General features: G+C 38.5%; 1 long non-coding RNA gene across 1 annotated transcript; it reads right to left on the reverse strand.

Moving 5' to 3' along the window:
* Positions 1-741: 741 nt before the first annotated feature.
* Positions 742-5,546, reverse strand: LOC134736422 (uncharacterized). Its single transcript, XR_010120426.1, has 3 exons — positions 5,462-5,546; positions 5,286-5,335; positions 742-865 (listed from the first exon to the last, which is right to left on the reverse strand). It is a non-coding gene; the product is annotated as an uncharacterized lncRNA (long non-coding RNA).
* Between the last annotated feature and the right edge of the window lie 18,701 nt (positions 5,547-24,247).

Below are 24,247 nucleotides of genomic sequence, written 5' to 3' on the forward strand. Positions count from 1 at the left end.
AGAGCGAGACTCTGTCTAAAAAAAAAAAAAAAAAAATGCTTCAAAAGCAACTGTATAACAGAGACATACGGAACATAAGATTTCTGCCATTCATGTCTGCCTATAAGGATAGACAAACCATCTCAGATAAATAACTGAGATATTTATTCAACAGTATTCTCATCCAGCATAAAATATTTTTTTCAATGTAGTAACAAACTTACCATCTTTTACTTTAAGTGTTCTATCATTTTTGATTTGCAGTCAGAGCAATAGTAAATTGAGTGAGAAAGTTCTGAGTTTTCCAGAAACTGGAAGGTATAGGAATTTTCTTAAGAAATCCTTTTCTCATAGCAACCTATCCCGGTTTCTTGATGAAGGAGTTCGGATAAGTATATGAAGTTTGGAGTGTTTATTACAACTCTCAGACCTTTTGAAATTTACCCATCAGAAATACATTCTGTTTTTATGTGTGCAGTTAATATAGATTTAAATATGTACTTGCTTTCTGAATTTTATTATAGATATACAGATATAGACACCTTATGTTTGTTTCAATAGAAGGATCTAAGAAATAAACATTTTCCTTGAACTCTAATCACAGTTAACAAAAAAGTTCTCTGGATCTAATAGCAACTTTCAAGCAGCCACATACTAAACAAAGAAACCCAGCATCTCTCCATAGCTTTTCCTTGTCCATCTCCCAGAAAATCAGCTGTTCTTATTCAAAAGGGGTTTCCATTTTGTGAAGTATTTAAAAGGCAGTAAAGGAGAGTTAAAAATTGGAGAAATATGATGGATAAGAATTGCATTTCAAACTTCTACTCTTGACACAGTCAGAGTCCAACGCTGGAGCTAATGGGTCGCTATGCTGTCCACTGAGAGACTAAGAGTCAAACAAACAAAAAGTTTGCTCAGATAAGAGAAAGAGTCCATCAAGGAAAATAAGAAGATAGGGGAGAGAGACTAAAAGAAAGCTATAGTGTTTCCAACAAGTAAACATTTTATTTGGCCTTACAATAGGCAGGAAAACAGTCTATTCTTTGTTATTTTCTATCTGTTAGTATTTTAACTGATAAAAGACTGAAGTACTTTATTTCTCTTTGCTCTGATTTGGGAAGAAAGGATGGGACTTCAGAAGCACTTATTCTTAAGAAGACCTTTGTATTTCAGGCACTCATAACAGTGATGAACCCACAGATGGGTTCAAAATGTTACCTCTGCATTTATCAATCCAAATAAAATGATTATTATCTAATGACTGGAAAATAGATGTAAATTTTTCTAAAAGTAAAACCAACAATCCGTTATTTGTGCTACCTGGAAGTAGAGAAAGAATAACTAAGTTTCACAAATAATACAAAAGCTGACTTCATTCAGTGGTTTCCAGCTTCTCTTAAGCGTAATCTATTATTTGAATAGTTAACCAGAAACTAAACGAATCAGCTTAAGTTTTATCTTTTTCTTCTTTCAGCTCTAAGTCCCTGTGGAAAAAGATATTAAAGTACAAGGAAAAGACCATAAGTCTTGCAGGAAGTAAAAACATGAAGAGAAAAACGTGGAGAGACAAGTAAACTGTGTTTTTCCCCAGTCTCAGAATTTATCCCGCTCTGTGTAACCCCGAAGTGACTCTAAAGGCACAACCTGTGTATGTAGCCTGGACCCCACATGCTCTGCTACTGGGCTTGAGTCATTAATCTTCTGGCCACCGATTTTTCTCTCAAAAATTACATGAGCTTCCTCCATCAATAAATATCTTTAGTGCTCTACCCATTAATTTCCCATCCACTGAATAAAGGTTACAACAACTATTCATGAGGTTAGGTTTGTTTAAAAATACAGTTTACATCAATTAAGTGGTGTACATTAGGGAATTAGAAGTAGAACAGAGAAGGCAGCAGTGTATGCTTCCAACCCAACTTCAGGGGCTGGGACAAGGTGAAACTACAGAGATCACAAACTGAAGATACTAAATAGGAATGAAAGGGGCTGGTCCCACATGTATCACAGCCTACCATTTCCAGAGACACAGCTCTCAGGTTCCAAAGGGACTAGTTGACTTCAATTGTAAGATGGTTTTCTAGATCCCACAGCCTTTTTCAACAACAGTTTGCAAGAGAATTAGCCATACAGAAAATTATTTGAGTGACTATTTTTTCAATTTTCCCAAGGGTTGTACATAACTAGTACTATTCTAACTGCACAGGAGAGAAATTAACTCATAACATTAATGCTTTAGGGTAGGTGTTGACGAACTAAGAACACAGCTGCCCACCCGTTTTTGTTAACTTTTTTTGTACTTTTATTTATTTATTTATTTTATTTTGAGTGGAGTCTTGCTCTTTTGCCCAGGCTGGAGTGCAATGGCACAATCTTGGCTCACTGCAACCTCTGCCTCATGGGTTCAAGAAATCCTCTCACCTCAGCCTCCCAAGTAGCTGGGATTACAAGTGCATGCCGCCACACCTGGCTAATTTTTGTATTTTTAGTAGAGATGAAGTTTCACCATGTTGGCCAGGCTGGTCTCGAACACCTGACCTCAGGTAATCCACCCACCTCAGCCTCCCAAAGTGCTGGGATTACAGGTATGAGCCACCGCACTCAGCCCTGTTTTTGTAAATATGGTATTGTGGTAACACAGTCATGCTCATTCATTTTTGTATTGACTATGACTGTTTTGAAGCCATAATGGCGAAACTGAGTAGATACAGATATGTCATTGCTTACAATTGTATATAAACTTTGGAAGAGTAAACAAGAAATTGGTTGTATTATTTGTTCCTAATGAGAACTAAGGGTCTGGGAACAATTGTGGGAAGGAGACTTTTGAACATACAGCCTTTGGGCATAAGCCACCATGCCCAACCCCAAGTCTCTTCATAGAGGAAAATATTAATACTTTGTCTCAGTTGAATGTATGTTAAATGGAACCAAATTGATTCCTTTAAAAAATTATGGCCGGGAGCAGTGGCTCACGACCGTGGGCCCAGCACTTTCGGAGGCCGAGTGGGGTGGATCACTTGAGTCCAGGAGACTGGCCTGGGCAGCCTGGAGAAACCCTGTCTCTATGAAAAATAAAAAAGTTAGCCGGTGATGAGCACCTGTGGTCCCGGTTGCCAGTAGGGAGGTGGGGGACAGTGCTGAGGTGGGAGGATCGCTTGAGCTCAGAAGGTGGAGGTTGCAGTGAGCCGTGATCTTGCTCCACTGCACTCCAGCCTGGGTGACCGAGTGAGACCCTTCTCAAAAAATAAAATAAAATAAAATAAAATAAAATAAAATAAAAATTATAAACAAGGAAAAGTCTTAGTTCATAGATGAAATGATTAGATCTTCTTCTCTGGAGTAATAGAAATCGGTCCTTTTTGGATGAGAACCAACATCTTTGCAGCCTTAAGCCACCTGAAGCTTAATTGGCACGAGAACGTAGTTAGAAAACTCCTCTTTATTACTGAGAAGCAAATTCCAGAGGTTCATCTGCCAGGAGTAACTTGGATCTGAGGGGTAGATACCTTTGCTCAAAAATGCAAATTTTCAGAGCTTCCGGAAGTGGAAGAATAACTACATAGGCAAAGAAAATGGCATCTCTGTCTCCGCAAGCTCCCTCTAGCAGGCTGGGATTTTTCATGGTCAGCCTGTCTGAAGCTCTACAGAAACATTCAGCCTAAGAGGTTTGTGTGCTTGGACAAACCCCAGGGTGGACACCACACACTTGAGGATGAAGGCATTCCTTTCATGTTAGGGAACTTTGGAATTTCCCTCACTGTGATTTGTATTGTTTTCTCTTCGTGTTGGGATGAGTCCTATCGGTTTTTTTGTTTGTTTGTTTGTTTGTTTTGTTTTGTTTTTGGTTTTGCTAGAATTCCTTAGATCTTACCCTGAGCCTCTTATTCCCTAAGCAGATGTCTTTGGTTAGATTTTTGAAATGTCACCATTACCTTCATTTGATACTGGAAGAACTGCATTGGCATCCTGTCTGTGCATCTGGGTAGATTTTACTCCCAAGTGTTTATTGTGAGCAAGACTAAGTGCTTGCCTTACGTGGCCTCATGGAGTTCTCCCATGACGCCACCCTCCTGGAGACTCCATAGCTGCCTCTGCTTCACAGTTAAGGAAACTGGGGCATAGAGTATTGAAGGAATTTGCCCAGTGTCTTGGTACCTCACTTTGGCATTTCTTGGAATACCGATTCATTAAATCTGTTTTATGTATGTAAAAAATATATAGAGATAGAGCTGGGTGCAGTGGCTTACACCTGTAATCTCAGCACTTTGGGAGACCCAGGCGGGTGGATTCCCTGAGTTCAGGAGTTCAAGACCAGCCTGACCAACATGGTGAAACCCTGTCTCTACTAAAAATACAAAAATTAGCCAGATGTGGTCGCGGGCGCCTGTAATCCCAGCTACTTGGTAGGCTGAGGCAGGGGAATCGCTTGCACCCGGAAGGCGGAGGTTGCAGTGAGCTGAGATTGTGACACTGCACTCCAGCCTGGGCAACAAGAGTGAAACTTCATCTCAAAACAAAACAAAACAAAAAATATACAGATAGATAGAGAGATAGATATATAGATACATATACAAATATAGTATCTTTCGAACTTCAAACCATGTGATATAATGCATAATTCAACAAATAAATTTTAATTAAATTAAATCCTTAAAATTTAAAAAAGTAAAATATGCTCTATGATTTGTATGAATTACGTATCCATTAACTAGCTGTTTTTAAATAGTTAAAGGAAAAAATGGACAAAAAATTGGATTAACTCCCAAAAAATGTCTGTTGGTAGTTCTTTTTTTCAAGTTCATGCCCTTCTAATATAAAAGAAATCCAATTTCAGTTATCAAATATAACCTTTTACTCCCTTGGAATTTGCCACTTGCTTTCTCTTGTAATTCTCTTCAAATCTTTGATAGTTTTAAGTCTATTTTTGTATAATTTATCTTTTCTTTTAACTACTTACAATTTTCACTTAACATTCCGTAAGTCACAAAGTTCTCGACAACACATGGAAAATAAAGTATACAGCCAATTTTACAAGGATTAATAAAGATGTTAAAGTTTGAGAAGATATTATTCCGACCTGAGAGTGTTTCAGAGTATATGAAAATGCTGAGCGATATGAAGACAAAACCTGCTTATCCTTAGCACACAGGCTGAAGTGGGAATTAGTCAGGGGAAGCTATGCTATACTGTTTTAACAAAAATTTAAAAAGAGGAGAAAAAGAAAAATCTCAGCACCTGAGAGCATATATTATTTCTCATGTTGAACATGGTTGACAATTTGGTTTTATGGATGGGTTACTTACATCCCAGTGGGGACTCAGAGACAAAGACTGCTTCCATTGTGATGTTGCCGCTTCAACATGTCATCCATAAGAAAGGGAGAGAAATGTAAGTAAGATTTTTATGAACCAGATTTGAAAATACATTCATCGTTGCCACCAATATCCCATTGGCCAGAATTAGTGATATGATATCCTACCTAGCTGCAAGAAAACTGGGAAATGCATCTTCCAATGTGCTCAGGACAAAAATAAAATGGTTTGATGAACACATAGCATTGTCTTTGTCCTGTTGAGAAATCAAGAAAACACACAACTTATAACAAATACATTTCAATAATGATTTTACTCAACACTGCCAAATTCAAAATGATTTTCCATAGATTATTATTGACATCAGAATACTCACATGATCTTACTGGAATTTTTTTTTTTTAGATAGAGTTTCGCTCTTGTTGCCCAGGCTGGAGTTCAATAGCACAAATCTCAGCTCACAGCAACCTCCACCTCCCAGGTTCAACTGATTCTCCTGCCTCAGCCTCTCGAGTAGCTGGGATTACAGGCATGCACCGCCATGACCTGTTAATTTTGTATTTTTAGTAGAGATGTGGTTTCTCCATGTTGGTCAGGCTGGTCTCGAACTCTCGACCTCAGGTGATCCACCCACCTCAGCCTCCCAAAGTGCTGGGATTACAGGCATGAGCCACCATGCCCGGCCAAGAATTTGCTTTTTTAAAAGAAACATTTAACTTGTATGGATTCTCAAATACCTCTCAGGTTGATTCCTGAGCTTACCTTTTTACATTTATAGCAGACAAATATGGACTCAAGAAATAGATAAGCAAGTATAAACTGCTTTAAAATTTAGTAACATTTGTATCAATTTGGTAAAGTATAATTATAAAAAAGTGCATAATGTTCATTCATATGCAAACCTTCATATGTTATTCTGAGTTAACTTTGTGTATGTGTGCCTTATTTTTTAAATGAAATTGTGTCTTTCAAAAAACATAGTTTGCTTTTTTCCTGCAATAGTGCTTTGTATAGTATCAGTGTTGCTAGGATTAACTAAGATAGTACTTTTCTTCCTCAAGAGACCTTAGGTTGCACTACAATATTTATTTTTAGCACATAAATTATGAGGGAAATTAAATTACATTTGTTTCAGTTACGCATTGATTTAGTAAACAAATATTTATTGTGATAAACGTGTGTGATATCAACAGTATTGTGAATCTGGAAATACCTAGAAGAGGATATAAAAGGAAGAGGCCAGGCATGGTGGCTCATGCCTATAATTCCAGTACTTTGAGAGGCCAAGGCAGGAGGATCACTTGAGTATAGGAGTTCAAGACCAGCTTGGGCAACATGGTGAAAACCTGTCTCTACTAAAAATACAACAAATTAGCTGGGTGTGGTGGCACATGCCTATAGTCCCAGCTACTCCAGAGTCTAAGGTGGGAGAGTCATCTGAGCCTGGAAAGTCGAGGCTACAGTAAGCAGTGATGTGTCACTGCACTACTGCCTGGGCAATGGGAGTGAAACCCTGTGTAAAAAGGAAGGAAGGAAGGAAGGAAGGAAGGAAGGAAGGAAGGAAGGAAGGAAGGAAGGAAGAAGAAGAAGAAGAACAGGAGGAGGAGGAGGAAAGGGGGAGGGGAGGGGGAAGGGGAGGGGAGGGGGAGGGGAGGGGGAGGGGAGGAGGAGAGGGAGGGGGAGAGGGAGAGGGAGAGGGAGAGGGAGAGGGAAAAGGAGATCCTGCAAAAGTTTTGCTTGAAATAATTAACAACATCCTACCACATGATGCTAGGTTGAATTAGGTCTCAGGCCATTATCATTACAAAGCCTATCCCATTTCTTTTCAAGGAACGTTACATCATATGCTAAGAAATATATTTACTCTTCGCCAGGCACTGTGGCTCACGCCTGTAATCCCAGCACTTTGGGAGGCCAAGGCAGGCAAATCACCTGAGGTCAGGAGTTCAAGACCATCCTGGCCAACTTGGTGAAACCCTGTCTCTACTAAAAATACAAAAATTAGCAAGGCGTGGTAGCAGTTGCCTGTAATCCCAGCTACTTGGGAGGCTGAGGCAGGAGAATCACTTGAAAGGAGGTGGAGGTTGCAATGAGCCAAGATCGCACCACTGCACTCCAGCCTGGATGACTCTGTCTCAAAAAAAAAGAAAAAAAGAAATACATTTAGTCTTCTCTCACCTTCTAGCAAGACTGTAGACTCTGCTGACAAAATGAGTACTTTTGTATGTATCTATTTGTTTGTAGCTTATGTTTTTTGTTGTTCAGCTTAATCAAGAATTGGACTACTATATTCATTTTAAATCCAGTAATCAATGAACTTGAATACTAGGAACTTTATATGGTTATGCCTTCAATATGTGACTGTCTGAATTATCAAAGCACATTTAATTGTTTAAGCTTATATGGTGAATCATTAAAAATACATTTGCAAATGTAAGGTCAAAATGAGTTTTGGGCTAGGTGCAGTAGCTCATGCCTGTAATCCCAGCACTTTGGGAGGTCAACGTGGGTGGATCATTTGAGATCAGGAGTTCAAGACTAGCCTGGCCAACATGGTGAAACCCTGTCCTATTAAAAAATACAAAAATTAGCTGGGTGTGGTGATGCGCATCTGTAGTCCCAGCTACTCAGGAGGCTAAGGCAGGAGGATTGCTTGAACCCGGGAGGTGAAGGTTGCAGTGAGCCAAGATCGCACCATTGCACTCCAGCCTGAGTAACAAAGTGAGACTCTGTCTCAAAAAAAAAAAAAAGAATTTTGACCTTATAGGCTTCCATGCATGTTTTTAAAATGTTTAATCCCATCCTGTCACAACTAAATGCCTGAGAACTGAATATCAGGAATAGATTTAATTTCTGGTAGTTAGATTTTTTTAAACTTTTATTAAAATTAACACTGTGGCAGCCACCAAAATGAAAATCTGTATTTGTCCTGTCATATGACCCTTCCTAATGGCAAAAGATGTCCTAAAATCTTTTCCACATCCAAATACAGAGGTTTTCTAAGTAAATTAACTCTGTCCAAGAAAATGCTTAGAGAGCTCTTAAAGGCAATCTGTAAATGAGTCGATGGTTACATCAAAATCACCTGGGAAGCCTTTATAAAACATGAACTCTAGAGTCTTGCTCCCCAGCAGTATGATTTAGTAGGTCTAAAGCAGAACCTGGAAATTTGTATTTCTGAAAAGTCCGGGAGGTTGCCAGGCTGCCGAATTTAGGAAGCACTGCTTTATACTACTCGCCCTCCTTGAAACATCAACGCAAGACAACATTTGTAGGAGCACAACATTGCTCATACGAGACTTCAAAAAGGAGAAGCAAGCTAGAGCTCAGATTACATAAGACTTTAGAAATTACATTCAGAAATCAAACATTAAAAAAATTGACCTTCATAGGTAAAGTAATCAAACCGTTCAGGTTGAAGTAAGAAAAACCTTTCTACCCACATCTAAGATTTCAAATTACCTCTCAGTGAGAAGAAAGGCATTCTCCAAAAAGAGAGATAGAAACAGGCTCAGAAAATCATAAATGAGATAAATTTATAGGTGTGGATTTCAGTCCGTAGATCTCAGACCACAAATTTGTGTTTACAAGAAAGGCATTGAAAATTTTAACCTCAGGGGTTTAGCCTTGGGGATTTTCTGCCTCCTCCTCACTTCCCTGGAAATGTTCCGTGAGTGATTTTAGGACCTTATGCAGTTGCAAGGTTTTTTGAGGAGTCTGGGAACTTGAATGAGCATCTCATAATAATATCCAGGCTCAATGAAAGAATTAACAACTCATCTAACATATGGCACAAGAGATAAAAATTACTCCTTGGGGGTCACAGGCAAAGGTGGGGCCCCTGTACGTAGAGGCCCCAAGGTGGCTGCTGTGAAGAATAAAACACCATCTTTTTTAAAAAAGGACTCAAGATTGCCCCTGTCATTTGCCTTACAGGTCCTCAGACTTGTGTGATTTTCTGCAAAAAAACAGGGAGAGAAGAGGGAATAAAATTATGTGCATTCCAGGCCAGGTGCGGTGGCTCACTCCTATAATCCCATCGCCTTGGGAGGCTGAGGTGTGAGGATTGCTGGAGCCCAGAAGTTCAAGACCAGCCTGGGCAAAAGGGTGAAACCCCATCTCTATATTAAAAAAAAAAAAAAAGAAAAGAAAGAAAGAAAAGATTACATTTTGAACAGATACATTTTACATAAAAGCCTGGAAAAGACAGAATGACCTTGGAGTCTTCTGGAAAGAAAGAGAACATGTTTACTTGTCCCTTTTGTCAGTCTAAGTCTTGGAATTAGTTCTGTGTAGGAAACTCAAAGCTCTTCTTAGAAACACAATGCCTATACTAAAGAGTTGCCGGCCACAGCAAACATTTTTTATCAAGGAAAAAAATCCTTTGCACTTAAGAAAAAATACAAAAACAAAAGTACTTTGCTGTTATTGCACTCTTGCTGCAGTTTAAGTAACATAACTCTAAATAGTTTAGACCATATGGAGAACACATTTCGGAAACCTGTAGATCAAATTATACAGGCTTCTCAGCTTTCAGCTTTCACTAGTTCTATGGGTCAACTAGGAGTAATTTCACCAATTACATCATAGCATCATCATGTAAGGAAAGAATTCAGGGGAAAAAAAAATCTGTAATTTTGATTAGGTATCCAATTAAGTCTCTTGCTGTACATACCAAAATATATCTTCCCTGGCCTAATCACTTAAGAAACTTAAAATATACTGTCTAAAAAGAAAGTCTTCATTCATCTTCATTTTGCAGTATATGTTGCTGGAGATTAAATGATTTCAGTTGGATTTTTTTTTTCAGTTTTCCTAAAATGAATTATAACATTTTGCCCTTTGTACATTAGAGATGAGAAACTGTATTAAAAACTGGGCTTCATTCCATATACCAAAGAAAAGCACCAATATTCCCACTTTATCTTCAGTATTTCCTCCATTACTCATCAAATTACTTTCCTTTGTCTTTTCTTTTTTTTTTTGAGATGGAGTCTTGCTCTGTCGCCCAGGCTGGAGTGCAGTGGCGCAATCTCGGCTCACTGCAACCTCCGCCTCCAAGCAATTCTCCTGTCTCAGACTCCTTAGTAGCTAGGATTACAGGCACACGCCGCCACACCTGGCTAAATTTTGTATTTGTAGTGGAGACGGGGTTTCACCATATTGGTCAAGCTAGTCTCTAACTCCTGACCTCAGGTGATCCACCCGCCTTGGCCTCCCAAAGGGCTGAGATTTTTTTACAGGCGTGAGCCACCGCGCCTGGCCATCCTTTGTCTTTTCATGAAACTGTATACAAAGAACCTTGGAGACCTGAAGCATCTGCATTTCTTCCCTGTACCACCACCATCTGAACCCCGGAGATAATAATCACTCACTAACATGTGGGAAGCAGCCTCCCAGTCTCACTGGCTCTCCTCCACGTGTTCTCCACCATGGAGCTAGTGTATTGTTCAAAAATTTGGTCATTACTCACAGGACTCCCAGTCATCCCATCTACCTCCCAACCTTCCCCATCCCACAATAGACACACCCTAAAACTCTCCAGTCTTTCCACTGTAGTTATGATGAAGTTAAAACTCCTTAATTTCTCCAGAAGGCTGTGCAAAATCTGGTGTTTGTGAGGGCTCCTGCCCTCATCTCAGACTGTGCCCGCCTTCACTCCCAATCTTGGTCCCATTGATCATCTTTATTAAGTTCCTGGCATTCTCTAGGCTCTTTCACCTTTCTGCCTACACTTCTTTGTGCCTAAAATGCTCTTTCCTCCCTCCATCAGGCTGACTTATCTTTTGTGGCACTTTTCCACAGATGTCAATGCTCTGTGTTTTGAATAAATCTCTAGTGGATTCTATTTGGATGTCTTCTTGATTGGTTTGTCTTAATGAACACTTCACTTCTGTTCCACCAACTATAATGGTACTTTCATGTTGGTATGAAACACTATTGCATTCAAAATACTTTTTTAAAATTCTGATTTTGAAGAAATGAGATGAGACTCCCTCTGGATAAAAAAAAAAAGTAAAGCTAGTGTTCACATGCAGCATGTTTTTAACTTGTAATACACCTGAACCTCTGTGTCCCATAAAGGAGCAGAAACATGAACGCAAAGTGAGACTCAGATGGGGAAAAAATCTGCCACTCATATGCTGGAATAAAGAAATGTGGATAACTGCAAGTGTGTGAAGGCTTATCTGAGCAGTCTTGTGAAATCTGTCATTTCCCTTCACCACAGTTAAATGGACCCCAGTTAGGAAATAAGCCCAATTATTGGATCCTAATTATTGGAAATGGATCTCACGCTATTTAATCTCTTGAATTGGAAGTACATGTAAAGAAAGCGAGTCCACCATTAACCTGAATCTTGAAAGTCAGGTGTGCTCATCAACATCAAGGTGGAAGAAGTTCTTTCTCTTCTACCGAATCTGAAGAATGAGGTCCTGAAGCTTTTCCAAGAGCTAACACATTCCTAAAAGGCCCTCTGATGACTTATCAGTGTTTATTTGTCTTTGTTAGTTAATGATGGTGGCAGGGGACAGTAGTTAGATAAACTCCATATCATTGTTTTAGTGTCTCTTAAGTGAGTGGCAAAGGGTCTGGGAATGTAGATCAATAGAATCTACATTTTTCCTCAGTGATTTAAGAAAAGACTGTTTAAGGTATCTATAGAGACCAGAAGTAAATTGATGAGTAAATTTATTGAGTACTTCTGGGCACTGTTTTGGGATCATATCTTGAAATAGATCAAATCATGAAACTGGTAGTGACATTTTCACAGTCATTTGTTTGACTTGTATGGAAGAACGGTGATGATTTATTTCTTCTTTGAAAGCATAATGATAAATATAACTTAAACAAAACATTAAAAGCTGGGTTTCTCTGGACCTAGGAACACATTCTGTTTTAACTTTAGCACAAAATCAAAGGTTTATTCTGTCAGGATCAGAAGATGCACAATAAATGTCACCAGATTATACACATAATCTAGTAACACACAAAGCTAGAATATCATGTAGCTTACTAAGAAAAATCTAAATTTCTTTTTAATTTCCAGGCTTTGGTGATTTAACAAATAAACCATTGTGCTCTCTTTTAATATGAAAAATTTTCATTTTAAAGTAGATTTGTAGAAATTTATGAGCAAAAATAAAAGGTTGTAAAGTTCAGTTTGATAAATGATACCCAAATAACTAAAATCAACAACCCCTGGAATAAAATGTTGCACAGTTAATGAAAATAGCATAGCATTCAGACATAACAGATGAAACCACACATGCAATTAGGTCTTAAACTGAGCTACATATAGCTCGGCTCAGCTTGTAACCATGTGTGATTTTTTTTTTCTTTTATTTTGAGACAGAGTCTCACTCTGTTGCCTACGCTGGAGTGCAGTAGTGCGATCTTGGCTCGCTCCAATCTCTGCCTCCTGGGTTCATGCAATTCTCCTGCCTCAGCCTCCCAAGTAGTTGGGATTACAGACATGTGCCTCCACACTAGCTACTGTTTTATTTTTAGTAGAGATGGAGGCTTCACCATGTTGACCAGGCTGGTCTCAAACTCCTGACCTCAAATGATCCACCTGCCTCGGCCTCCCAAAGTTCTGGGATTACAGGCGTGAGCCACTGCACCCAGCCTGAGTTTTCAGTAACATAAAGGAAAGATCTACTAAAATGTGGTTGTTACTATTATGCACCGCAATTACCAAGTAATTCCAAAGACATTTTTTATAATGACTTTGAGATATAAATTAGAATATTTTTTATATCAACAAATTAATCATTTCTAATAAGTCCAGGATTAACTATTTTACCTACCATTTCAGGCTACTCTATGCTAAACCATACTGTCATTTTACTATTTCATTTTGCAAGGCCTTAAAGTGACAGACAGGAAAACAACTTTTTTTCATTTTTTTTTTTTTGAGACGGATTCTCGCTCTGTCACCCAGGCTGGAGTGCAGTGGCGCAATCTCGGCTCACTGCAACCTCTGTCTCACGGGTTCACGCCATTCTCCTGCCTCAGCCTCCTGAGTAGCTGGGACTACAGGCGCCCGCTACCATGCCCAGCTAATTTCTTATATTTTTAGTAGAGACAGGGTTTCACCATGTTAGCCAGGATGGTCTCGATCTCCTGACCTTGTAATCTGCCTGCCTCGGCCTCCCAGAGTGCTAGGATTACAGGCGTGAGCCACCGCGCCCAACCAGGAAAACATCTTATATGTGATGTGGAATTGTGTCATGGCTCAGTGAAGGGAGAAGACTTCATATTATTTATATATGATGCCTTATGGGAAAAGTAAAAAATTAAAATATTCTCTATATTTCATTTGGCTGTGTCGTAATTTTTATTAAATAAAAACATAATTTTTAAAAGATGTTAATCATAAAATAATAGATGATATATATACATGTAACTTAACCTGTGTGTCAATTGCCAAAACATTTTCTGGTTTGGTACTTTAAAAACTTCTATTGGCTGAGTAGAGTGTTTCCCACCTATAATCCCAACACTTTGGGAGGCCAAAGTGAAATGATTGCTTGAGCCCAGGAGTTCGAGGCTGCAGTGAGCTATGTTCATGCCATTTGCACTATATCCTGGGCAACAGAGCAAGACCCTGTCTCTAAGAAATAAATAAATAAAATAATATAAATAATATATAATATATAATAATTATATAATATATAATATTTATATTATTTTATTTATTCAATAAAATGTAAATGAACACATGTAAACATCAACCAGGAAGAATTTTGCCCATAGGTAATATACAAACAAGCCATAATTCCTGGTTTCCAGCGTTTTTGTTTTTTGTTTTTTGCTTTTTGTTTTGAGACAGAGTCTCACTCTACTGCCCAGGCTGGAGTGCAGTGGTGTGATCTCAGCTCACTGCAGCCTCTGCCTCCTGGGTTCAAGCAATTCTGCCTCAGCCTGTCAAGTAGCTGGGATTACAGAAGCGTGCCACCACACCCAGCTAATTTTTGTATTTTTAGTAGAGACAGGGTTTTGCCATGTTGGCCAGGCTGGTCTCAAACTCCTGACCTTAAGTGATCTGCTCGCCTCAGCCTCCCAAAGTGCTGGGATTACAGGCGTGAGCCACCGCGCTCAGCTCCAGTGTCTTCTAGTAGAGCTAATCATTTTCCAGTCACTTTATTCTGTCTCATGATAGATGCCTAATATCAGGTAACCACTGCATATATCATCTCATATTGTGCTTTAAGCTCATAAAGAACACGGTTCATACTTGAAACCTATATAGCAACAATTCTGACATGAATTCAGTGCACATTCATGAAAAAAAGTTAAAAATCTGCAATTTCCCAATATTTGTACAGGCTCCATAAAATGTACTAAAAGACCTCTCAGTTTTTCTCTGCTATTTCTCCAGTGTATGAGTAAATCTGTTTGAGTTAGGTTTGGGGAGAGGAGTTACATTAGTGATATGCCAAATCTAGTAAAAGTAACTAAAGGGATAAGGTAAAATTTCCCAATTTAAATTTAAATTAAGCTGAATGTTTCAAAAGAGGAAATACTGTTTTTGAGGCAGAATTGGCTCTAGAGTAGAGGTAAAATGGATTCCAGAAGATGATGTACTGATTAATATATATGAAACCTCAAACTGTTCCCTCAAAAAGTGAGAAAATAAGAAATAACCTGATGCATTTAACAGCTTTATTTTCTATCAAGGAAAGACTTCTATAGATGATGAACTACAGATATAAAACACTTCTTATGTAAAAGGGACTGCTTTTCCAAATGCGAGGTTGCACATGGGGCTTCAGAGACTGCTTTTGTCTTTCTGGGAAAGCACGTTCCTTTCCAAAATGGTAATATCCTCAAGACCATTTTTTAATACTGCATTTTAAAGACTAAGTTCAGGTTCATATCCCTTATCATAATTCCAAAATCCAAAAATCTGAAAATTGAAAGTTTCCTCTGCATTCATAAGGTACGAAAACCTTGCCAAATGTGATAATAAAATCTCATTTGAGCTAATAAAGCTATTTATAACCTTTTTCCTCTGATATTTTATAAGACAATCATTAAAGGAGATCAACAGTATAGTATGTGGTTAAGCACCTTGAGTCAGTCCTAGCTTTGTTATTGTCTCTAAGACCACGGACAAGTTATTCAACATCTCTCAGCCCATCTTTGTTTCATCATGGGAAATATAACGGTCTTAATTCACAGCCAGCTGCTACTTTTTTTTTTTTTTTTTTTTTTTTTTTTTTTTTTTTTTTTTTTTTTTTGAGACGGGAGTCTCGCTCTGTCGCCCGGGCTGGAGTGCAGTGGCGCAATCTCGGCTCACTGCAAGCTCCGCCTCCTGGGTTCACGCCATTCTCCTGCCTCAGCCTCTCCAAGTAGCTGGGACTACAGGCGCCCGCCACCACGCCCGGCTAATTTTTTTTTGTATTTTTAGTAGAAACGGGGTTTCACCGTGGTCTCGATCACCTGACCTCATGATCCGCCCGCCTCGGCCTCCCAAAGTGCTGGGATTACAAGCGTGAGCCACCGCGCCCGGCCTGCCAGCTGCTACTCTGAACATTACTTTTGGGAAGTTTAAAAGCTATGGTGTATATAAAGCACAGTGACTGGCGCATAAGAAAAAAAAATCAGTAAATGGCAGCAATTAGCAATATCCATCCTATAAAATATCTTGATAGTTTTTCTATGCCCCATTGTTTAAATTTTGTCTCCAAGGCAATTTTGTTTGTGTTACCATTTTAATTCTCCAATTCATGATAGCTTTTTCTTCTTTGAAACTGTTTCTTCATTCCAGTATTGAACAAACATTCTTCCAAATATGCCTTTACCCATTTTTATGTGTAGTAAATACACAAAAGGACTTCTGAGGATAATTCAAAATGTCAAAGAATTTGAACTCCTTTTCCCATTCCCAGACATTGTGAGCAGTGAATAAAGCTTTTACTTTACCTTTTACTAAGTAATATTACTACTAAGACCGGGAAATACAAAAACAGCTGAAAAGCATGTGGAAATGAACCATGCAGGCATCAGCTCCGAGCACAAGTATTAATCTCAACCACGTTCAATTCTGTTCAGTGGGCAAGAAAACTAGGCAGAAGAGTTGACACAGAGCTGCACTTTATTTAGAAGAAGACAATTCCATCCTATTCCAAGGACTAGGGTGCTCAGTGCCTTTTAGACAGCTATATTGTAGATTACATGACAGGAAGAGAAAGGGACAATGTACCTTTTTAACTAGTTTGCAAACTTCCCAGGCTAAACCCTAGGAATGTGTTTTTATGGAAGCTGTGATCATTCCACAGGAGATGGCCACAGCTATGTTTACTTTTGGGGGTTTTCATGCCTTCCCAACAGTTTTTTTGTTATCATGAATACTGGCTGTTATTCATATTAAAAATAAGTGTGCCTCAGAGTCAGAAAAAACTATGCCAAAGGGATTTAGAAGAAAAAAAAAGTACCTACGCTGCACATTAGCGAGAAACCAGATGAAGCAGCTCCTTTTTAAAAGAAGTACATACAAATTACATGAGGTAACCATTCTAAAATATAAGATCACTGAGAACATTCAGGAATTTTCGCTGTCACAGGCTGATGATGGAAAACTTAGTAACGTTGAATGAAATCAGTTGATTTGATCTGGCTTTCTACAATTATTTTGGGCATCACGCTTTTTTTTTTTTTTTAATGGAAGGGAAGGAAGTTTCGATTTTATAAGAATTGCCTTTATCCCCAAATCTACCTGGCAAGTTATTAGTATGGCCCCACCCAAACCAGCTATAGCCAGTCGTTGGGTTGATGGACAAGTGAACACTTTTACACTTATTTATATGAAGATAAATGATAATATGTAACTTCAGATAGAAAACTCCAGTCCTAAGCTCTATAAATGTTCTCTGTGAATCCCCTCTTGCTTAATTAAATGTTAATCATGCCTACGTTTTGTTGGAGGTCACTCAGCTTCATAAAGGGTCATGAGGATGAGACCTCATGGACTGGAACCCAAAGGAAAATTTACAAGGGGAAAGAAAGGTACTTCATTTATATTCAAGCTTTCTTCAAATTATTTGTAAGTAGCATTTTAGGTCCACCTTTTTTTTCCAAAAATTTGATATGTAGTCAAGTCCTGATTAGCATTCCCTAAAGATAAATACAATTTAATGTTTATAAATTTTCCAATTTCTTTAAACTTTCTAGCAATTTCCTTTTATCAACATTTACCAGCCCAGAGCAAATACATTATTTTATTCATATCATAAAACATATTATTTTATTCATATTATATGAAACATACATTATTCATATAATAAAACAATTAGAAACAAAAATCATAAATTTTTAGCAGTCTGTGGTTTCTGTTTTACTAGAGTAAAAATCACACTGGTTGCTCCAATATTTACTTAGAAGAATACATTGTGTACACACGGTCACTTTGGCATTTTTGTTCTCCAAAATTTGGAATTTTGGTTTGAAATTTCGCTATAAACAAAATGTATAACTATTTTCGTATTAAGACTGCTGCTGTGCACTTTAGATTGTAGCTAAATCAATTGTACTGTTGCAGCTGTGGTGTGCAAATGAAGTTTCAACGTCTGGCCCCCTTACCCTTCAGACCAGAGCCTAGATTCTGGGTTTTTTCTTCTTCCTTCTTTTTACCCCCAAGTGACAACCCTATCTAAAACTGTCAAATAAATTATCTGGGTTTTTTCACAATAAGTAGGGCAAGTATGAATAGCACAAAACCTTTCAGCACAAACTAGCCATTTGTTTCTCGTTCAGCTCTATACTGCTTTTACAATACCTTCCTGGATGGGGATGAGAGAATGGGAGGAATAACAGCAATGAACACAGAGGATTAGCTTACTTTCTTCTGTGTTCATCTTTTATGGGCCCTCCTGATGTTTCCTTGATAGATCTTCTCTATTGTATATCTCTATGTACCTTTAAAAACTAATCTGCGTTTTACAAGCCCACTTCTTGTTCAGAGAATAAGTAAAAAGAAGGTTTTTTTGTGATGTGACAGAACTTTCTCATTGTAATGAGAATAGGGATGGAATCTAGCTAGAGGTCAAATTTACATCTCCTTTCACCTTCTCTGTGATCCATCTACTTCAAAAAAAAAAAAAAAAACTGAAAGAAGATACATCTTTTCACCCCCAGTGACCATCTGATAGCTATTTCTAAAGCCAAAAGATTTCAATCAAGCTTTTTTGTGCACACAGGATGTTATATTAATTGAAAGCAATGACAATATTAATGATAAGTCACCATAATTCCTTGAAATGAGGACCAGCATTGGTGAGATCTAGCAGGTGAAGGGAAAGACACGCTACACAGAAGTCAAACCACTTTCCTTCACTTTCTGGTCCACTACGAGTAGAGGGGAAGGAAAGAAGTACTGTAGGGAGCAAATCGAGTTTTATGTGGGTTTTCTGTTGTTTTGTTTCTTCTTTTTACTTTGAGGATATTGCTTTGGAAATACCCTCGCTAATGTGCAAACTCAAATGTTTCAGAACAATAATTATATGTCCAAATCAAAAAAAGGAAACTACACAATTGTGTTGACAAAGAGTCTCTCCTGGGCCAAACTCCATTCACGCTCTTCTGAGCTCTTTTTTACTAAGCCCTGATTTGGGGGCTTCCGTGTTTGTGAAGCAGGTTCATGGTGCACTGCTTGCCAACTTGTCTGAGTCCAGTAAAACAGAACACCTATGCACACCACAGTTACATGAAGTGGCTATATTACTTACAGATAGGCAGCAAGGAAATGCAGAAGGCTATTAGTCCTCCAAAGTTGTGGAAAGCTCCCTTGGGCAGATGGAGTCTTGTTTGTGCCTACCCCACTTCCACCACAGCTGAAACTCTGCAAAGCCACCCACCCTGGGTTTTATATCCCAGGGTCTCTTGACACACTAGGCTAACGCATTAAAGGACAGCTTGCTCTGGAGGGCCTGGAACAGAGCCTGGGCTCTTCCGGTCACTTCCTCCTTATCTCAGGATGTGGCACTCCCAGTGCATTCTGCAGTTATGCTTGAGAACTGCAGGTAAGAATGAGGGTGAAAGCCGGGTCAGTCTAAGGCAACCCAGAGAACGACCCTGCGGTGTTGGCCTCTTCATTGTCCAGTTTTAGCAGAAATTCTCATTAGTCAGTTTAACCAGAACTTCCCACCTTCAATATCTGATCACTCTACACACCGAATTAGGTTTCTTATCCTCCACCAGCCCCCAGGTGATGTCTGATCACCCAGACCTGTCTTCAGCAAGAATCCTGTTAAGTTGGTTTAGCCAGAATCTCCCCTTACCCTTGATGTTCTTGCTTAGTTTCCACCCACTGAATCCTGCCCAGCTCTTTGATTATAAATTCTCACTTTTTCCTGCTGTATTAATGGTTGAGCTCAATCTTTCAGCCCACTGCAAGACCCCAGAAGAGCTCTGTACACCTATCTCAATAGTCTCTCCTTGAATAAAGTCTTTCTTACTGCCTTCAACAAGTGTCATGAATAATTTTTTTTCATTCACAGAACTAATACTAATCCTCCTGAAACTATTCCAAAAAAACTGAAAACGAGAGAATTCTCCCTAACACATTGTATGAAGTCAACATTACCTTGACACCAAAACCAGACAAGGGCACAACAACAAAAAAAGAAAACTACAGGTCAATATTCCTGATGCAAAATCAGATAGATGCAAAAATCCTTAAATTTAAAAAAAGATGCAAAAATCCTTAAGAAAATGCTAGGAAACCAAATCCAACAGCACATCAAAAAGATAATGCACCACAAGCAGGTGGGATTTATACCAGGAATGCAAGAATGGTTCAATATACACAAATCCATAAATGTGATACATCACATCAACAGAATGAAGGACAATAACTATATGATCATCTCAACAGACACAGAAAAAGCATTCTATAAAATAATTTTTTAGTCTGGCTGTGGTTGCTCATGCCTGTAATTCCAATACTTTGGGAGGGTGAAGTAGGAGGATCACTTGAGACCTAGAGTTCAACACCAGCCTGAGCAACATAACAAGATACTGTCTCTAGAAAAAAATAAAAAATAAAGGTTAAAAGTACTATCTATTGAAAAATAGTAATTTTTTCATTAACCATGTGCTGGAAAATGATGTGTGTGAGGGTGGTGATTGTAGGGAAGGAAACGTCTTTTCCTTCTACCCATCTTAGTTTCATTAGGTGAGGCCCACGTAACAAAAGACAAAATAACAAAAGGAAAGCACCGAAATTTATTTAATACTATATTTTCTGTTGTACAGGAGCCTTCATTAGACAAAGAAGACCCAAAGAGGCAGTTAAACCTGAGTATTTTTATGCTTGGTTTGGTGAAGAGTAGAGTCATGAAGAAATGCAATAGGACAAAAAAAGTCCTAAGTGTGAAAACAGCCTATCTGTTTATTCAGATTCCCCTTGGTGTTCCTGTGTCTTCAGAGATAAAGATATTCCTTTTCTTTGGGTATAGGGAGGGCACCTCTCATGAGGAGTCTTACAACCTGTTTCAGGAAAAGATCATAAATTCCTGCACATGCTGTTTCTCAAATTCCATCAGCTTAGAATATTAAATATGCTAAGATGCTGTACTTCGGGGTAGTATGTCCTAAACTCCTGATCTAGCATTTGCCAATTTCCATAGTGTAAATAATACTACTACTAGCTGATCTCAAGTTACTCGTGTGACGTCATCTGAACGTGTGAAGAGGTATGACAATCAGCTCTTATGAGGGGGTACAAACAACTTCCAGCATACCACTGAGGATACACTTAACATTGATCAGATAAGCATTATTTAAATAAATCTAGACACATTTACACAATATTACAATACTACTTGCTATATTGTGCAGCCATTAAAAAATGTAATTGAAATTAACAATTACATTTATATAATATGAAAAGAGCTTCAAGGCATATATCATTAAGTAAAAATAAAATTCTGTGTGATGCCCATGTCATTAAAATTGATATGTAATACGTATTATAGAGACATAAAAATGGCTAACTTTAAGTGAAGACTTAATATTATGCCATGTGTATATAGCATTTTAAATGTTATCTCACTGAATAGTCACAACATCTTGATCAGGTAGGTACATCATAATCACTTTAAAAAATTAGAAAACTGCATTGGCTAATGAGTGGCAGAGTCAGAATTTAAGACAATCAGACTTCAAAGTGTGCACTACTACATATAAATATGTGGGAGGTAAGGGGAATCTATAAATTATGTTTACCTATTATTTACATTCATATGTGAGGAGGAGAGAGATTACAGAAAAGTTCATATTCTAAGTCAACATTTCTTTAATATTAGGTTTGTGCAAAAGTACTTGTGATTTTTGTCATTATTTTTGTATTTTAAAAAAATGATAAAAACAGCAATTACTTCTGCACCAACATAATATGTGACCATTTACCACACGTGCTTTTTTTAATCAGAAAAAAATGATGATCTTTCTAAAAATCAACTACATCAATGCCTCTTGTCAGAAAAAAACAGAGTCATTTACTTGTTAGTGAAATCAGTGGGAATAAAAACAAGTACTTGGCTCTATTAAAAGATAAACTACTAACAAGTACATTTGCAGCATACACTGACATGCATATATTACGGCAACAAATATTCACAGTGGTCCTGACAGAATTCATATCTAAGGCGAAAGCCTTGTTTTCTGATTTTTGACATTACACATAAAAAGTTCCAGGAACAAACTAGGACCCCCTCAGAATGGCAAAGGATAAATATACCACTGTCACATAAAGATTTCCTGAGGAAACTAGAGATGTACACTCAGAAGAAGAGGAAGCTCAGGGAAAGGCATGAAGTTTCTCTCCAAATGCTGAAAGATATTTTTGGGCAGGTTCTATGACTCATGCCCGTACTCCCAGCATTTTGGGATGCCAAGGTGGGAGGATCACTTGATCCTGGGAGTTTGAGACCAGCCTAGGCAACACAGTGAGACCCCTCCGTCTCCGTGAAAAATTTAAAAAACCAAACAGAAAACCAGCCAGGAGTGGTACTGCACGCCCATAGTCCCAGGTACTAGGGGTGCTGAGCTGAGGTGGGAGGATGCCTTGGAGCGTGGGGAGGTCAAGGCTGCAGTGAGTGGTGATTATACCACTGCACTCCAGCCTGGATGACAGAGCAAGTCATTGTCAGAAAGAACAAATGAAGGAAACAAAAAGAAAGAAAGAGAGAAAGAGAGGAAGGAAGGAAGGAAGGAAGGAAGGAAGGAAGGAAGGAAGGAGTAAGCAAGTGGGGAGGGAGGGGGGAAGGAGGGATGGAGGGAGGGGGAGAGAGGGAGAGGAAGGAAGGAAGGGAAGGAGGGAGGGAAGGAAGGGAGGGAGGGAGGGAAGGAAGGAAGGAGTAAGAGAGGGAAGGAGCAAGGGAGGGAGAGAGAAAGAAAGAAAAAGAGAGAAAGAAAGAAAGAAAGAAAGAAGAGGAGAGGAGAGGAGGGAAGGGAAGGGAAAGGAAGAGAAGAGAAGAGAAAGAAGAGAAGAGAAAGAAGAGAAGAGAAGAGAAAGAAGAGAAGAGAAGAGAAAAGAAGGAAGGGAGAGAGAGGAAGGAAGGAAGGAAGGAAGGAAGGAAGGAAGGAGGAAGGGAGGGAGGGGGGAGGGAAGAAAGAAGGAAGGAAGGAAGGAAGGAAAGAAGCAAGGAAGGAAGGAAGGGCAAAGAAAGAGGGATATTTTTCTTAAAATACTATTTTAAAAGACTAACTAGGGACCAGCACAGTGACTGACACCTGTAATTCCAGTGCTTTGAGAGGCTGACACAGGAGGATCACTTGAGGTCATGTATTGGAAACCAACCTGGGCAACATAGTGAGACCCATATCTCTTAAAAAAAAGTTATTTAAAGAAATAGCTGAGGATGGTGGCATGTACCTGTAGTCCCAGCTACTCAGGAGGCTGAGGCAGAACAATTCTTTGAGTCTACCAGTTTGAGGTTACAGTGAGCTATGATGGTGCTACAGCACTCTAGCCAGGGCAACAGAAAAAGGCCTTGTCTGTAAAAATAAATAAATAGATACTGCAGGGAAAAGGTAGGCAAAATAAATAATAAATAGGAACTATTATAGATTTATTATAAAATGCTACAGAGTTCAGAACTAGAAACAATGGCTAGATATTTCAGAAAGATGTAATTTATTATCTTATAAAATAATTGTATTGTGAACCCGGGAGGCGGAGCTTGCAGTGAGCCAAGGTCGCGCCACTGCACTCCAGCCTGGGTGACAGAGAGAGACTCCGTCTCAAAAAAAAAAAAAAGAAAGAAAGAAAATAATTTCATTAAAAATTAAAAAAAATTAAAAATGTAAATCACTCCAAATGGTCTTCCTCATAACTAAAAAAGTAAATATGTTAAAAATTAATTAATTTATAATTGGAAGGGTTGAGAATGATCATCTCTCTAGGATGTTATAAAATAATTTATTCCACTAGGTGGAACACAAGAATAAATAACTGAAGTATTTTCTAGCCCTGTAACTCTGTGAAAAGTTATGACTTAGGTCTCATTAAACCCCTGAGAAAGTTTCAATGATAAGATGACAGGTCAACTTTGACTTTCCATTTCTCATCACAGTCATTCACCTTCTCATCTAACAATGAAGTCTGGACATGTACTGGGAAAATCTTAAGGCTGATGGGACCTGATAATATCTACTTTAGGAAACACCTCATCACTCTCCCCGGAAAGTATTTTCTAGGATGTCAGACCAATTTTTCAGCTCATGTGAAACTGAACATTCCAGACTTCACTGAGCCTCTTATCTAAACCACAGTTTGAACTCAGAATTCACCAATCCCAGGGAATTGAAACTTACATTATATCCTGAATTAAAGAAATTAATTGAAAGCAATTTTGTGACACAGAATCCAAACCCGTCAGTTCTTACCTCCCTTATGATACAATTTAATAATAAACAAATAGCCTGTCTCATTTTTAAAATGTTAC

The sequence above is a fragment of the Symphalangus syndactylus genome, chromosome 4, assembly GCF_028878055.3.
Source record: "Symphalangus syndactylus isolate Jambi chromosome 4, NHGRI_mSymSyn1-v2.1_pri, whole genome shotgun sequence".
Lineage (NCBI taxonomy): Eukaryota > Metazoa > Chordata > Mammalia > Primates > Hylobatidae > Symphalangus > Symphalangus syndactylus.